The sequence below is a fragment of the Ambystoma mexicanum genome, chromosome 5q (assembly GCF_040938575.1).
Source record: "Ambystoma mexicanum isolate Mex_15411 chromosome 5q, UKY_AmexF1_1, whole genome shotgun sequence".
Lineage (NCBI taxonomy): Eukaryota > Metazoa > Chordata > Amphibia > Caudata > Ambystomatidae > Ambystoma > Ambystoma mexicanum.
Window position 1 is genome coordinate 912560021 of NC_090933.1, and position 15995 is coordinate 912576015.

Genomic DNA, 15995 nt, shown 5'->3' on the forward strand with positions numbered 1-15995 from the left:
CCCCTAATTGATGCATTTCTTAATGCCAAAGAGGGCCTCAAGAGTTGGATATAGACTACAGACAGATGATATAATCTGTGATGAGGTGCCCTCCCTGACAGTGTTGGAGGATAGTGGGGTAGTTAATCGGAGCAGGACCCGTCACAAGTGCGTGATGCGAGCCCAGGGTCAGCATGGATAGGATTCCGGCGACTGGAATGCAGGGGCTCGTCACAGGGTCATTTTAGCTACTCTGGCCCCATGAAGAAAATCAAGGAGCAGAGTTTCTGCAGCACCAGTACACTCTGCTACCCTTGCATGGGTGCTGAAACCACTCCTGAATCCCCCTAAAGAAAGAAGGGGACGAGAGCTAGACCAAGGGATCCCAGAGACAATCGACCAGTCTATATGCCTGAGGCATAAAGGGAAAGGAGGGAGCTGGCTACTCAAACATGGCAGACATGGTTCTCAAAGCTTAGTACAGGCACATCCAAGCCCAGAGAAATAGGATTCTCTAAATTCAAATAGCACACCTGCATTCCCTTTACCAAGAGAAAGAAAGGGAGGCAGGGGCAAGGTTTGGCAGGCAGAAGGAGGACCACCCTAGGGGAGAAACTAGTAAATCACAAGTCCCAAACCAGTGTTCTAAGGCAAGCCCAGATGCGGAGCGCAGCAGCAAATCCCTACCCCATCTACTACACACAGTTCCCATTCCACCAGCGGAAGAATGAAATGAGGCTACAAAGCCCTAAAACCTAAAGAGCTCAGTCAGTAGGTGATGGAGATAGGAGGAAGAGCTCATTCCGTGCTAGCTGGAGAGAAGAAAAGAAGGAGCTGTAGACAGGATACTACAACTGTGCCCCTGTTTCCAGAGGAGAGCAAGAGACAGGATGCTGGAGGAGAGACCCAGAAGGCTGGGGTAAGGAGGAGACAGGGGGTCACAGAGAGGCTCAAGGAGGCTAGGAAAAGAGAGACCATGAAGGTGGGATATCAAGAGACCCAGTGTGCTGCAAGGAGTAAGGACATGAAGACTTGGGAGGAAAAGGTATCGTTCTTGGCCTTCAAAGTGCACAAATGTTAAATTTTAAAAGAAAGGTATGAATCCAACAAAAGTTCCAAATAGATTATGTTCACAGTTCCCGGGAATGGCTACCTTCCCCGGGTTTCTCTCCAGTGAAACAGAAATTCAAAAGAATAACCCAGTTATTTATGATCCAAGATGATATCTCCCTCCTCTCTGCGTTGTACTCCACTCCAGGGAAAACGACTCCTTTCCCCAGGTCTCTTCCCACATTCAAGGCAATTCAAAATCCTGAAGGCATAAGTCTTCCTCGGGATGTCTCTTTTCAAGATAACACACACCTTGAACACCTGGTATACTACCCTGCGCGGTTCTCTCACATACATCAAAAGCAAACTCTTAAGGGCATGAATCTTCCATCGGATTTCAAGATGTCAACTTGGATGTGGGCCCAAGACAGGCAGAAACCCCTGGTATACTCCCCTGCCCAGTTCTCTTACATATATTGAATGCAACATTCTAAGAGCATGGTGTCTTCCTTGGGATGTCTCATTTAGTTTCTTATGGGTGTGAATCCCTGATCCTCAGTTTGCCTGGTTTACTCTCCTGCCAGGACTTCACATACAGGTTCTTTACTTTGGGCCCTTCTCTCTACCCGACGTGAGCCGCCTGATTCCACCAGCTTCTCACCGATTTCCTTCAGCTGTCGGGTTTTTAAATATCCCAGCATTGTGCGCTTATTGCCAATGAATAGATCGCAGAGTTGGATTCTGTGCTCTAGTGATCATCATAAAGCCATCCTTCTTTCTTGTACCAGTACTTTCAAAGGATTCATATATATGGCATTGATAGTTAGTCCATGTTTTTCTATTTGTTACAGGAAAAGAGAGGCTATCCCTAAAAAGAAAATGGGGATACCATGCCTCAGCTGATGATGACCGTCCATCCCCCTGAGGGTTGCCTCCCCTCATGTGAACCTCCCTCACATAGCTACCCCCAGGGTCAGGATCAGCATCCATTAGCTGCTATCGTCCCCTGGCCACATGCGAAGAGTTTACCTCTGAGAAAGGAGTGACGGCATCATCAGATTCATCAAAGTGCCAAAAGGGGTGAAAAAGTAGTGAGATATAGTAGAAAACTGGAGAATCTAAATTACTCTAAAAAAGGTGCCCAATAAGCGCAAGGAGAGATAGTAGGGAATACAAAAGTATGAAATGTTCTAGGAAAGGCACCCAAAGGGGTGAAGGAGGTGTCCTGAGGGGGTGAAGAAGGTGGAGAGCACCTGTTAGACAGCCGGTGCGAGAAAATAGTTGTGAGAGAAGGCAAGAACAAGAGAAATAGTAAGGTAAAACAGAGTGGGCATGGGAGGGGTTGAAAGAGGTTGGGGAGTGAAGAAACGTCAGGAAGGTGAAAGAGGATAGGACAGCAAGAATTGAGGACACATATCACAAACTCAAAGAGGCAGAACCCTGACAAAGAGGTTAACAGTGAGTGACCTAGTGAAAACCCTATCTGAGTGGTAGGGCAGCCACCTGTAATCCTCTGGCTTCAAATCATCTTGGAAAATGGGCCACGCATGGTACAACTTGTAAAAGCCTCCAACAGGCTCCAAATATTGGCGCAAACACCTCTCCTCTAATACTGATAAACAAGAAAAAAAGCACCTGAGAACCAAAGGAAACGTGGTGCAGGGACCCTGAAAACTCAGGAAAATACACCCCAACAACTGTGAGGAATAGGGTGCAAGAAACCCTTACACCGAAGACCAAGTTCACACTTTGTGTGGATTTACTAGGGGTACCCGGCATCAGGCTTACTGAGCACTGGCAGACTATTTGTTGGAATACTACTTTCAAGAGCGACTTTACTTTTCCAATTTTCCAGTGCACTACATCACCAAAGAGAAGACCCATCCTGACAGCTTGCTTCAGACACTAATGAGCTCATTTTCAAGTTCCCTCGTAATTTGACGGCAGGAACTCGTTACATTTACACTTAAGCGTAGACAGGTTCGCAACGCCAAATTTTCCTCATTTGCACTGCAAAATGGTAATGTGCAAAAGGGTAATGTAATGTGCTTATGCATTTCTTGTATCCACACTATCACAGAAGGATGTTTATCCGACTTCCGGTCTCTTAGAATCAGTTTCATGTCTATTATGGGAGCTCTGAATAGCCATTTCTTCTGAGAGCAAGGTAATTAATCTACCAGAATATCTTCTTCCAGTATTAAAGTTTCAAAATCAAAGGCCAAGTTCAGTCTCAGAATTTTATTAAGGATATCTGCTAATTCCCCCAGAAAGATCTCACTTTATTGCACTCCCCTTGCATGTGTTGACATTCCCAAGATGCCTCAGTCAGCAAATCCTCTTTTATATACTCGTTCCGCAGTCCACTATGCCAAATAGTAACTTCTCTCTCTCTCTCTCTCTCTCTCTCTCACTCCCTCCCTCTCTCTCTCTCTCTCTCCTCTTCTCAGAGAAGATAGTGATATGTTGTCACAAATGTTTGCCCGCCTTTTATCAGGCATTCCACTATTCAACTTCTGGGACCATACATTCAGTAGAGACGCATCCCCTTTCCTGGCTGACAGTAGGTTATATATTCTAGAGGTCAAATGCCCCTGTTTATTCGCATTAAATATTATGTGGCCCAAATTATTGTCCTCTATTGTTTTTGTTGCGTTAATAGCTTTTTAAAAATGCCGTATTTCTCTTAAGTGCAGTCAGTTAGCAGTTTGTATAGTTTGAGCTGGTTAAAAGAAATCTAACATCCATTAACGATTAAGTCCCCTATTCATCTAAACTCCACCCCCAAATTCAAATTTCACCAGAACAGCATCTTTTTATTTTCTTTCATTTCATTTCAGGATTGAACCAGATTAATCAGTTGGTTATGTGAAAGGGTTCATACCCCAACATAATGGCCATTTTCACACAGGTTCTGACAAATTCAGTCAACGACAAGGTCTCAAACTCTCATTCTTTTTGGATAAAATGACCACTGGTTTTAGTGGGCCACTCCTGCTTGATTCATTACATGCCCATTTATCCGGTGTGTCTTCCAAGAATGGTACTCTATGTCTTGAAGCAAATGCTAGGTGGTATGCAGCAAAATTGGGTACATCCATACCCCCTCTGTCATTCAGCAACTGTAGTTTCCATATCTTCAAATGTGGAGGTTCATTCTCCCATAGAAATTACTCCTGTACTAATTCATCAATATTTTTCAAGGCCTCTTTACCCAGGGATAAAGGGATCAAACTTAGGATATAGCTCATTTTTGGTGTGTTTATCTTTGGGGCATTTATCTTACTCCACACCTTAACAGCTTCCGTCTTTCCAGATGTTTCAGGTGCCATTACTATCGACTTCATGTTTTCCTTCATCATTTGTTCAATATTGCATGTTAAGCATATGCCCAGGTATTTTATCTTCAGAAGACACCATTTAAAGCCATGTTCTACATGCTCCGTATTCTTACATGTGCTTGAAGCCGGCATGCCCTCTGAATTTGACCGGTTTATCTGATATCCTGAGATTGTTTTAAAGAAGTCAATTTTTTCCATTAGAGCTGGAAGTGAACCATTCAGATCTTTCATAACTAAAAGTAAATAATCTGCATAAAGCCATATTTTTTGGCCCAATCTGTCAAATTTGACTCCTTGAATTCTCTCAACTCTAAGCACTGTTGCCAGTGCTTCCATTGCTAGTACAAATAGCAGTGGCGGGAGGGGATACCTTTTCAGAGTTGCTTTTTCCAATGTAATTATACCATAGCAAAGGCAATTTGTCATCACTGATGCAGTTGGTTCTCTATATAACTGTCTAATCCAAATCAGGAATCCATCACCAAATTCCATTGCCTCAAGAGCATGGAAAAGAAAAGTCCAATCAATTTGATCAAAGCCTTTCTATGTATCTAATGATGGGACTGCCATCTCCTATTCTTGCTTATTCGCTTCTATTATAATTTGAATTAGTGATCTCATGTTGGTTGCTGCGCGTCTACCCTTTACAAATGTAGTTTGATCCGGCTTCACCAGCATTATCAAGATTTCTTCCATACGTCATGCCATGGATTTCTCCAGGTTCTTGTCAGTATTAATCAGGCTGATGGGTCTATAACTTCCAGGGGCCGTTGGTGGTTTGTCTTTTTTCAGTATAACAGATAATGTGGCATGCTGTGTCGAGGTAGGAAGTATTCCTTTTTCCTTGGAGGTACTGGACATCTCCCCGATGAGCTGTCTGGCATTATTTTATAGAACTCCAGAGGAAAGTTATCTGGTTCGGGCATTTACCGGAGTTCAATTTAATACTGCTTTTTTCAATTTTACAATTAAAAGTTCCTCTTCCATTTGTGCCTTCTACATCCAACTCAGTCAGTTTCAGTAATGACATTTTGTACAAGAAATGGATGTATGCCCTGTTTTTTTTCCTTCAGTGGAGCAGAACTTCTGATAAAAAGAATACAATTCCTTATTCATCTCCATCAGGTTGTAGTTCAGCAGACCCTGAATCCTTTTCAACAGTGGAACTCACTCCCTCCTTCCAAGAGTCGTAGCCGATGAGCAAGCAATCTATTGCATTTCTCCTCCCTCATAATATGCACACCAGGTTTTGAATAACAAGTATACTGCTGTTTCAAAGAGCAGTTTATTCAGCTCATGTTTGTTTTGTTGTAGTAATCTCTTCTTTTCATCAGTTTGCAAGCTCATAACATCTTTTTCTAGTTCCTTAATCTTCAGCTCCAAAGTTTTGATCTTCCCATCATTATCTTTTCGTTGTTAAATGACGGGCCTATCGATAGCCCTCTCAAAGTGCATTTGAAGGCCTCCCAAACTGTTTCCACCCTAACCTCGCTATCCATATTTACATCCAAAAAGAAATTAGCCTCTTGTACAATCCGTTCTACCATCTCGCCTTCTTCCAGCATTGACTTATTCATCTTCCACATATTCTTCTTCTTGATAACACATTCCAGTGAAATATCTACCTCGATGGTCGCATCATCAGAAATATGTATGCTCCCTATTTTATTTGTAAGGAAGTTCTGGGTGAGATTTCTGGCTGTCATAATAAAATCTATTCTTGAATATATACCGCAAGCTCTGGAGTAAAAGCTGTAGTCTCTCTTCGATGGATGCTCCAGTCTCCATAAGTCCATTAGATTGTGCTCGTCCATGAAAGGCTTTACTGCTTCCCTTTGCCAATTTTAAGTATGTTTCTATTACTTCTAAAGTGGGTCTATCACTTAGATGAAGTCTCCACACAATAAAATTGAGTCGCTATTTTGTATGTTCTGTGATATCCCTTGGAAAAATAAACCATTCCCTATGGTGGCTGCATATATGTTGCAAATAGTCATTAGTGTTCCTCGCATTTGGATCTTGATTGAAACGAGTCTCCCCTCTTTATCTTTATGTTGTGACAGCACGTTCACCGGTAGATTCTTACGTATTACGTTTGCTACACCTCTTGATCTAGAATTGAATGTTGACATATAAACGTGCCCTTTCCAGCCTTTGCTTAGTTTTTTTACTTGAACTCTGTGAGATGAGTTTGTTGTAAAACTACATCTACTTTTAATCTGTCTAGATATCCTAAAAACTTTGTCCTTTTAATGGGGTTAACACTGTTCACATTCCAAGAGAAAACTCGTATTCACTTCTTTGTATACTCAATTTTGTACGTGTTCCTACATAGACTACCCTCTCTGTAACTAGTGAGGTAACTATAAGGATAAAATTAGAAAATTCCCTCAAGCTAACGTCGGCCCGATCAGGTACTGTTTAGGATCAATCAAGAACCTAAGGTAATCCACACACCACGACCCTTTTAATAACAAATACATTCTGATAACATCTAATATCTATAATGAATCTCATAAGGCAAAACAAACCCAGCTTAAATCATACATATAAACTATTCTATTATATTGTGCAAACACATTTCCTTAAACCTTACATGTCTCTGATTCTGCTAACATAAAGCATAATATCTCAACTTAAATGTGCAGCGCAAATTTGCTCTTTTCACGTTTTCATACACTAGTAAAAGAGAATAAAAAAACGTTAAAAAAACAATTTCCAAAGTACTATTGTTTACTTCCACGTGGAATGAAGTGTTTACCACTTTGTGTGCGTAAGCTGCTCGTCCTCCAATCAGGACAGGTCTCTTTCTGGAATATAAAGTAAGAAATCCATGTTACCGCTCTATGCTTTTCGTATCCATCCCTCTTGTTGACATAAGAAAGACATCCCCTTCTCCAACCTCCAGCATATGAACTGGCATTTCTGCATGTATGAGTAAGGAACCATTCGCGTATTTGATTCTTCGTTGCTTCACACAATTATGGCTCACGGTATTCGGTAAGCCATTAACTTCTGGCTTAACTTTCCCGGTGCCCGTTCGATCCATAAAATGCCAATTGAATATTTAACCTGTTAAAACCATAAGTTCCACGCCAAAAAAAGGGAAAAATTCAAGGTTCACTTACAGTTGTTGTTTACAACGAAGAGGTCCTTAAGTTAGCCCTGTGTCGCATGTGTCCAATTGAAAGCTGGTTGCAAACCCTGTGGCCATTGCACTGCCTCAGTTGGGTCCTCCGTCGCCTTTACACACTCTGGCAAGAATATCCTAAGACTTCCCGACTTTGTTAATGACTAACATTTTTCTCCTTTGCCAAAAGTCTTTGCTTCATTGAAATATGTTCATCTATAACATCCCGCAGGTAGTCAGAAAACACAGAGAGCGATTTATTACCATACATTACATGTCCTTTTTCCATAGCTGCTTTCAAAATCCGTTCTTTTGTGCCTATTTTGGTGAGGACTACTACCATTTGCCTTGCTCCAATCTTTTTGCTCAATAGGCAGTGAGATCAATTATTCCTACTCCTGATAACATAGTTGTACTTTCTGGTTTCCGTTTCACCTTGTTCTTCCAGGCTTACTAAACGCAGGTTGCAAAAGCGATATTTCAGTTTCAAATCGGGCTATATATATACCAACCTTGATGTCATACTCGAGAGCGGACGGAGGCCGCCAAGGGACATGAGATCGAGGATGCACGGCCCCCTCTGGTGTAACACTTTTTTCCGAAGCAGCTTATGCCACATGGGAGCATGTCAAAGATAATGAATGCGTGGGAGGACACAATCCATCCGAAAGGCTTTGATAGCGAGGAAAATGCTTGTGAACAAAGATGAGTCAGACAGGCAGCATTTGCCTGTGGTACCATTGCAGGTGGGCCCCGCAAGTCAAGGTCATGCTGCATCCAGTACTTGGTTTGATAGGAGACTGCATTCAATGCACATTTTACAAAGGCTGCCCATGATCCTGGTCTGCAAGTGACTGCTGTGCACAGGTATGCAAACACTTGCTTAGAGCCAGGAGCAAGAATTGCAAGCTGTAATTAGGCGGTATGAAACATGCCCAGCAAGAAAGTGAATCAAATATGGTGGCTCTCTATATTGAAACCTCAGAGCATGTCACAGCATATACAGAGCGATGAATTAGCTTGTGTGGGGGTTTTGTAGGTGGATAGCGAGTAAGGCTTGCTTTCCATGAAACTCCAGCTAAATGTAATTAAGCCATTAGCAAGAGAGTGAGCAGACCCACTGGCTTAAAATAGTTACCAGGAGTTTTTTCAAATTACGGGATTTAGGAGTTGGAGGAGACCAGGAGAGTGCATGCCAGTGCATGGAAGAGGCTAGGTGCAGTAAGGAGGTGCTGGTGGAGGAGACAGAGGTGTGTAGTGGAGGTGAAGAGGGTGAAAGGAGTTTGACAGAGGAAGAGGAGAGTACAGAACCAGGATAGGAGGTGGTGAAGGTTAAGAGGTGTAGATGGAAGTTGTTAGCGGGTGGGTGTCTATGAAGAGGCAAGGATAGATAGAACAACAACAATGGAAGAGATGTAACATTCTTAGTGGAATGAAGAGGTGAAAGAAAGTGAGAGGAGTTATCAGAAGGAGGAAGTGTGGGAAGTTATAACATCAAGGTGGTCGTGGCAAGTAACCGGAGCTTGAGGAGGAGAGGAGAAACACTAACAGCAGCAGCAAGGAAAGTGGAGGAGAGGTGTAAAAGAGGAAAGCCAGAGGGACATTTTGGGGAAAACTTGTACAGAAAAGGAGGAAAGAGACCCAGAAGAAAACTAAAGATAAGAAGAAAGAGATACCTCAAGAGAAGGAGGTGCACGAATCAGGGGAGAGGAAGCTAGTTCCATGTTTGAGACCCAAACGCTGGGAGGGTCTGTGGCAGCCACATACCCCAGAGGCCACAGCCATAATGGCCAACAGACTAAGGGATCTGATGCCCATTCCACATTCAGGAAGTCTAGTGCATCCAGACTGGCAGCATCAATTGCAGATCAAGAGGAGAGGGCCCTCTGAAGAACTTCTATGAAAGCCAAGCATCAAATCACAAGAGCGTAAAAAGAAGTGCAGGGGGCACTTTAACCCCCATACGACTGACTGACCTTTTGATAACTAGTTGTGAGAGAAAAGGTAGTGAGAGAAAGAATGACTGCTTAAGGTCTTCCAGAAAGCATGGTTTGCTTATATTAGTGCAAGTGTTCGTCACATTGCTTCAGTTATACCTAATCATTTAGTATTTCTGTCATTTAATAAAGACCCTTCCTTACCCTTCCTTCAACTATTGGGCTGGGGTTGCCAGTTGATACCTCATCGATTGGTATTAAGATGTATTTTCATATAAAACAAAATAATCATTAAACTAGAGTAGTAATATTGCAGTTGTCTGTAATTGCAATAACCCATATTCTCTAACATATGGGTGAGCCAATCAATCTCTAATTAGGCATACTCATACTAGGTCTGCTAATTACTGCACATTGAAGCACAGGAACAAATAGCAATGTGAAAGGCACTGCTTATGAGAAAACATTTCATAGATACAGACTCTTACCTTCTGATAAAATGTGTGAAATGTATTCCATTTAATACAATTGTAATAATCACATGTCTGCCAAATAGTACTGTGTTCATAACTTGATTCCTTCACATTCTACTTAGAAATTATCCAAAATAAGTCCGGAGCAGTAAATGCCAGACAGTCATGATTAGATTATTGTTGCAGTTGTGTTTTTTAACCTAGCGCTCAAGATTTCATATTTGCTTTGAATTCTTTCATGATCGCAGTGTTAAAAAGTACAGACCTTCACATCTGACTTTTTATGCTATCCATACCTTTTTTTTATTTGTTGTCCATTTATTTATTATCCGAAAGAGGGTAGCAATTGTGACAGTCAGAATCAGGAGACGGACAAGGAGACATCATTTCTAGGAATTTATATTAAAAATCAAAAGATTAGTGGCCGACATGCGAGCTCAGAAGACGTGAGTCCCATGAGCTCCTCTTGCCGCCGAAAACATCCTGATAAGATTATCCTGCCTGGTGGGACACGGAGACCCGGAATTTTAAGCACAATTGGGCAAGTGTCTGTAGCGGCTCCGTGGCAAGTCTCAGCTTGCAAATCCTGTGTTTTGAGGCTGTAAGTCGAGAAATACTTTCAGCGCATAAGACGCGTGAGGCGCCTCCAAGATGGCCGCCGCGACTCGTCGCCTCTAGAGGACAGAGGCCCCTGGAACCTGCGGTGGGAGAAGACGCCTGCACCGTGTGGCAGTGGAGCTGGCCGGGCAGCTGCTGCAGCCTAGACCCGGCGGACGGCACCGAGGGATAGGGACTGAACCCCCGTGCCTGCCTGCTGAGGAGGGGTGTGCTGTAGACCCGGCAGGGACCTCTGGCAACACCCAGTAAGTGTGGCGGTGAAGCGGGGAGCTGCGGCCTCATACCTTCCGGCTGGGAACCGGCGCTGCCTAGCTCAACGCGAGCGCCAACGGAGAGGACTGCAGAGAGCGGTGTCGGCCGCGTATGCTGAGGACTGCAGCCCTGAGAGCCAGAGCGACGCACGAGAAGAACAATAGTAAGCGAGGCTCCCCTACCGAACCACGGCTGCATCGGCCGGTGCTCCCTCCCCTCCCTGCTGGGAGCCGGCATCAACACAGGAGCACGGCGGCGCATCCATCTGCTGACACCAGCTTACGGACTCCATAGACCCAGCGTGCCTGCGCTGGACATTGGTGCCGTGGTCCAAGCGGTCCTCTGCAACTCAAAGGGGGAACGGAGGACACGTAGGAGCACACACTGTGGGCTGCGGGCCCCTGAAGAACGGCTGGAACCTGGAGGAGATCCCATAGCGTGACCTCTCCCCCTCCCTGCACTACCAGGTGAAGAGCGGCTTGCAGAAGGGGACCGGAGGCTGCATTGGGAACAACCCCAGGCCATAACAAGTGAGTGGGGCCCCTTCCTGCTTTAGGCCCTCTCGACCCCCCCCTGACGAACCAACCACTGGGGGAGAAAATATACATAGAAAAGGGGTGATTCTTCCCCACGAGGAAGGAGGTGTGAGGCACGGAAGCGCCCTACAGTCCAGCGAAGAGGGCCGAGCCCGGCTAGAGTCTGGTGTAACGGCAAGGGCCTTCTTAGGGTCTCGTGACGGTGCTGGCATTGGACTAATGATAATCTGTGGTGCAAGCCCCACCTGGCAACTGCTCCTGGCGAAACACATGTCATAACACACCGTATAGTGGATGAGAGACCACTAGAGGACCACCACTTCTTGGGTGAACTGTTAGAAACGCCAGAGGTCCGCGCGTTCTGTGAAGGCACAATAAGGGGCACCGAGCCCCAGGCGCTCAAAGTACGTTGCCATATTAGCCTACTGGAGGACGCCCTGGGGACCCACAGCTCTCCATCTGACTCGCTACGGGGCTGCAACACCACACACCTGGGAGGGACGATAACTCCAACTGCGCATAAACAATACCATCCGACCCATTGTGCCGGGCGCCCCACGGCTTCCGGAAATATGGGGAAAGACAGGCAGAAGAAACCATCCACACAGAGCAGTATAGATCAGTTTGCTGTCGCTACTGCCCCGGCCACGGTGGGCCCAGCAACACGACCGAACTCCCCCACGGGGGACGGCTCTCTCTCCTTACATGACGTAATGGCGGCCATCGCCAACTCCCGATCCTCCATGGAGACTAAAATAGAAAGTATTGCGGCGGATGTCTCCTTCCTGCGCCACGATTTGCAGAAGCTGACTTCCAGAACAGGAGAGGCGGAACACCGCATCTCTGAAGCAGAAGACAACATTGGCGGGATCAATCGTCAACTGTCCCAAGCCTTAAGCCGCTTGAAAACCCTTGAATCAAGAGTGGATGACGGAGAGGGAAGTTCCCGCCGCAACAACGTCCGCATCCTGGGCCTGCCGGAGGGGGAAGAGGGAGGGACAATGCATGGAACTGTTCCTGGAACAGTGGCTCGTGGACAACTTCGAGGCCCAATCCTTCTCAAAGTTCTTTTCAGTGGAGAGGGCTCATAGGATGCCTTTGGGCAAACCACTCCCGGGTGCTCCGCCCCGTACTATCATCGCCCGCCTGCTCAACTACCGGGACAGGGACGCCCTCCTGCAACTGTCACACTCGCAAGGGTCGATCACCCATAACAGCTCCCGAATCGCCTTCTTCCCGGACTATACCCGAGAAGTGCAGCGGGCACGACAATCGTTTGAACCACTTAAGAGACAACTGGCTCAACTGAATGTGAAATACGGCCAGCTCTTCCCGGCCCAACTTAAAATTTATCATAAAGGAACTACTGTTCACTTTAACGACCCACAAGAGGCCTGGAAATGGGCAGTGGCTCACATAGAAGGCGATTGGACTGCAATACCAAGGAGACCGAGAGGAAGACCCCGACCAGGACCTAGGCGGGCCTCCCCGAGGAGAAACCCAGACCGGGAGGGACAGGAGATCCTGGAGCCAGCGGCAGAACAAGGAGGACACTGAACAAACTGTTGTCCCTTACTCAGGGACCTATGAGCAGTGCTCTTACATGTGGGCGTGTGCTTTCCGCGCCTCCGATCCCGATGCATAATCTGTCCACCATGGAAGATGTTGACATTGGGCGCAAGAGAGGGAACTCTGGGGGAAGCTCTGATCCCTCCCCTGGTCAAGCCCCCTTTTTCTTTTCTTCCCCACCCCTCCTTTCTCTCTTTCTTGCTTCTTTGGACTCTATCCAAGGGTCTGGTGTTTGAACTGACAGCTTAAGTTGAAGGTTCAGCAATGTTTGGGCGACAGTTACTTCGTGTTGGGGTGGAGTATAGGGTGGGGGCGAGTTGGGAAAATTCAAAACTTTGTTTGTTATTTCAAGACTGTCACATGCTCATAGGTCAAACGAACCATTGTCCTTTGTTGAGGACGCTCTGTACCACTCCACAGTGCACCCCCGCTCCTTTGGTACGGGCGGGAGTTATACCGCCATCTTTCACTGATCGCTATACCCTGGAAAACCCCATCATGCGTAATAAATGTCCTCCGCACAAACTTGTAAATCACTCATGCGACACACTAAATCTCTGAAATTCCTCACTTGGAATATGAATGGGATGGGCTCAGGAATTAAACGGCGTCTTATCATGCAATTCTTAAATAGACATTCCCCTGATGTGGCTCTCCTAACAGAAACCCACCTGGCCGGATCACACTGTGCCTTCTTTCAGAGAACCAACTATCGCCTTGCCTTTCATGCGGGGTACACAATGGGCTCCAGGGGCACCCTCATTCTCTTACACAAAGGCATCCCATGTATTCAACAAACTGTAGAACAGGACCCCAGGGGCCGATACGTGTTCATCTTGGGAACGATCTGGGGTCAAACGGTGGCAATTGCCTCAATCTATTCTCCACCTGGGCTGGGACAGGAGTTACTGGATGACCTTACCACCCTTATAGGGAAACATCACCCTGATGCACTCATCTTAGGGGGAGACTTCAATGACACCATGAATAATAACACTGACCGTTCCCATCTCCGGAATCGTAGCCCAGATACCCCTACCAGATTAGCCAACTTTACATCTGCACTTGGGCTCCGAGATGTATGGAGGGAGTTACACCCGGATGTTAGGGAATATTCTTTCCACTCCGGTGCCCACAGTTCTATGTCCAGATTGGATTATTTCTTCCTACCGCATACCGACCTTTACAGGGCAATGTCCGCAGAATTGCTCCCTCGGGGCATCACGGACCTCTCAACACTCTTAGTGGAAATATGTCTGCAGGGTCCCCTCCCCCCTAGAAAGTGGAGACTTAATAGCTATTATCTAGGGTTCCCAGAACTGATAGATCGCCTAGAGGAAGTATCCGCCGAATATTTCGAAATTAATTAGGAATCGGTAGATAACCCTGTGACTTTATGGGAGGCATATAAAACAGTGCTCAGGGGAGAGATTCTCTCTTGGACGACACAAATGAAAAACCCGGCTCCAGGAGCTACTAGAGACCGAGAGGGAAGTGAGTAACTGAGAGACTAAGCACATCTCTGATCCCACACCCGAGACTCATCGATCCCTCCAACGCGCCCAAGAGCGCCTTCGGAACAGAGCGATGGATGACGACAAGCAGGCCCATTGGCAGGCTAAAGCGAGGGTGTACGAACTAGGGGACAAGGCTGGCAAATTGCTCGCCTGGCTGCAGAAAAGGGATGAAGGACAGCGCCATGTCCGGGAAATAGTTACACCACAGGGCAACAGCTATCACTCAGACGCTGGGATTGCTGAGGCCTTCGCAGCGTTTTACGCAGACTTGTATCGAGCCCCAACCTCTCCGCTGAACCCCTCCCTCTTAGATGCAGTAACGGTGCCGACTCTCTCTGAGCAGCAGAGGGACCATCTGGACTCGGCCTTATCGGAGGCTGAGATTTCAGAAGCGCTATCTCAACTCCAATCAGGGAAGGCACCAGGCCCGAATGGATTCCCTGTTGAAACCTGGCAAAAGCTAGGGGCAGACAAAATGGCGGCTCCCCTGCATAGAATGTTTCTTGCGGCCCGGGAAACGGGGACTCTCCCACCAGATCTCTGCAAGGCGACCATCGTGGTCATTCCCAAACCTGATAAACCTCCACACAAATGTGCTTCCTACAGACCTATATCACTGATTAAGGGGGAGGCTAAGGTTCTCGCTAAGCTACTAGCGAACCGATTACAACTGGTTGCACCCACCCTGGTCCACCCGGACCAATGTGGATTTATGCCTGGCAAATCAACTCGGATGAATCTACGCCGTCTCCATCTGGTGTTGGAGAGATCCCCGATTATAGATGGACCTTTCGCCCTGTTGGCTATCGATTTCGAAAAGGCGTTCGATTCCATTCGATGGGACAGCCTTTGGGAGATCATGCGCCGTATGGGATTCGGAGAAGCCTTTCTGGGATGGGTGAAGTTACTTTATACTAACATCCAAGCTGAGGTGAAAGTAAATGGATGGTCCTCCAGGTCCTTCCCTCTGGGTCGGGGTTCACGGCAGGGATGCCCGCTTTCCCCCCTTCTATTTGCCCTTGCAATCGAACCACTGGCTCTTTGGCTTCGCCAAAATACTGCCTGGACTGGGTTTAGATGGCTGGAGGGATATGATGATCGTACATCTCTCTACGCAGATGATCTCCTTGTATATCTAGGAGACCCGCCAAGGTCCTCCCCTATTGTAACACAACTGCTCATCCGCTTTGGTGAATTTAGCGGACTCAGAATCAACTGGGATAAATCAGTTTTCTTTCCTGTAAAGGGTGGAGAACAAACAATCCCCCAGGAGTGCCCGTACCGAGTGGAACGACAGGGCTTTCGATATCTGGGAATATGGATATCCGGGGACTTTGACAACTTATATAGAACACAATCTCCGACTGATCACAGACCGTTTCATTATTGATGTCCAACACTGGAAACTCCTCCCCCTGACACTTATGGGAAGAGCGGCACTCTTTAAAATGATGACCCTTCCCAGATTCCTTTACATCCTTCAGAATGCCCCACTCAAAATCCCAGACCTAGAATTTCACCAAGAGGAGACACTTCTCAGAGATCTCATATGGGGGGGGAGGGGCCAGTCACGAATCGTGCTAACTACACTCC

At 46.3% G+C, this 15995-nt stretch overlaps 1 protein-coding gene across 1 annotated transcript in view; it reads right to left on the reverse strand.

Moving 5' to 3' along the window:
• STK3 (serine/threonine kinase 3) overlaps nt 1–15995 on the reverse strand; it is a 1834661-nt gene that overhangs the window by 787914 nt on the left and 1030752 nt on the right. The window lies entirely within an intron of this gene.